Raw genomic sequence first — 2,027 nt, 5'->3', positions numbered from 1 at the left:
GAGGAGGGGCGAGGAGGGGAGGGAGGGGCAGGAAGCGCCCGGGCGCCCCCCTCCGCTGGGCTACACGCCCGCGGGGTGGCGCGGAAGGGCGCCCCTTTTCTTCATGCAACCGCAAGTGGAGCAGGGAGAGCAGTGACCCGGGGCCGGGTCCCTGAGTGTTGGCGCCCCGTGTGCCCACTGTCGCAGACCCGAGCGAGTTTCTTGCGCGGGAGGCAGGCGGAGCCGCTGGGTGCTGGGCATCCTCCTGCGCTGGCCTGGGAAGGACGGAGCCTCCTCTCCGGGCGTCTCCAGCGACCCGTCCGCAGCTTTGAACTTGGCGCCTCGGTGGCTTGCTGGCCGGCGCAGCGCTGGAACCCGGTAACACCTCCCCCCAGAGGACGGCCGGTGAACTCCCAGCTGGGGTGCGCCCCAGCTGTGTGAATGTTAAATACAAAGCCGGCTCTGTCAGCAAATCTCCGCCACTCTGCGTGTCCCTGTGGGAGAAGCTACGGCGCAAGAAGCAAAAGCAAATGTTGTCAAGGGGAACAGCTCTTACTGTTGTGGTTTGTGACACGTCTCAGGGTCTCTGTCACTAGATGACCTCCAAGAAGGCGTCCACTTTCAACAGTGTGCGATTCTGTTACCATATCCCTTAATTAATGTCCCTTTTATAAACCTACTGTGAAGATTAACAATGCCTGAATTTAAGGACAGGCACTGAGTGCCTTTGGGGACAACTGTCACCCTAGAAACACTGAACAGGGCCAGACCCCTCCAAAGATGTGAAAAGTATTATTACAAGTCCTTGGGAAATTCAAACACCTGTCTCATGCTAAAGAATAAGGGTTGCATAATTTAAACTGAGGAGACTTCAGCTTAAATAAATGATAATTGACAGAAGTATAGCAATAATAACCCTTATTGATGTATTTTAATAGTTTTTTTTTAAATCCCAGATCTGGGTGTCTGGGTTTGTGGAAATGTCATACGTGCACGCATGTGCTCACACACACACACACACACACACATCATGTAAGAGATCAAATCTTTTTTAAAAACGAGATGGGAGTAAACATCAATAAAATACAGTTTAACATCCAATTAAGCGTCGAATGTCGGCTCAGTGCACGACGACGTGCTAGGTCACTAGGTATTTAAGAGGAAGACAGGAGAGCCCATTCCTTCCGGCGGGGAGGGCTGGGGTGGGCGTCCGGAGGGGAGCAGAACTAATGCCCAAAGCGTAAGACAGAGAGAGCAAGAGCATTTCCTGAGGGGCTTAAAGGAGGGACCGGTCACTTCCGGTCGAAAGGTCAGGATTTCATGAAGAGTGACACTTTCGGACCTTGCGAAGGAATGCACCTTCCAAGAAAGGCTCCTTGTGGTTAACTGGGCTCAAATTCACAACCGAAGTCTAGTAGCCATGGCTGAGAGGCTTCTCACACAGGAGGGTTTCAGGGACAAGCCCAAGACTGAGCCGCCAGCCGCCTGCCCTGGGTCCTGCAGCCAATCCAATGCCAAGGAGAGTCCCCAAAGGAGGTCCCGGAATCATATCCATCATATGAGAGCCACACAGCTGCATCCTCATTTGCATCTTCAACAGCCAATCAGAACCACTCAGTTCCAACCAATCAGGACAGTGCTTTACGGACCAATCAGACTGGGCAAATTTGGGTTTCTCGTTTGCATAAAAATGGGCGACCCGGGGACCAGGGTGGGCGCTTCTCTCTGTAGGAGGACTTTCTCTTAGTGTCAAGGGTATGTTTCCCCAGTTCGCAAACTGCTCACCTGGATAAGGTCAGCCTCTCCTTTTACCACACCCCAGAATGGGGATTCTCGCTGGCACTGGATCGGCGGCAGGCACCTTTTGTCGACAGTCTATACTTTCTCTCTCCAGGATACTTCCTTCCCTTCAGTGGGGTACGTGGAACTTGTGGACCCTGAGAAAGGAGACACTTACCAGGAAGGGCTCCTGGTGGCTAACTGGGCTCAAATTTAAAAACAGCCCAGTAGCCATTTCCACTCAGGGGCCGTCCACCCAAGCCGTGCTT

Source organism: Pteropus alecto, unplaced genomic scaffold (assembly GCF_000325575.1).
Source record: "Pteropus alecto unplaced genomic scaffold, ASM32557v1 scaffold101, whole genome shotgun sequence".
Classification (NCBI taxonomy): domain Eukaryota; kingdom Metazoa; phylum Chordata; class Mammalia; order Chiroptera; family Pteropodidae; genus Pteropus; species Pteropus alecto.
This window is presented reverse-complemented; position numbering follows the sequence as displayed.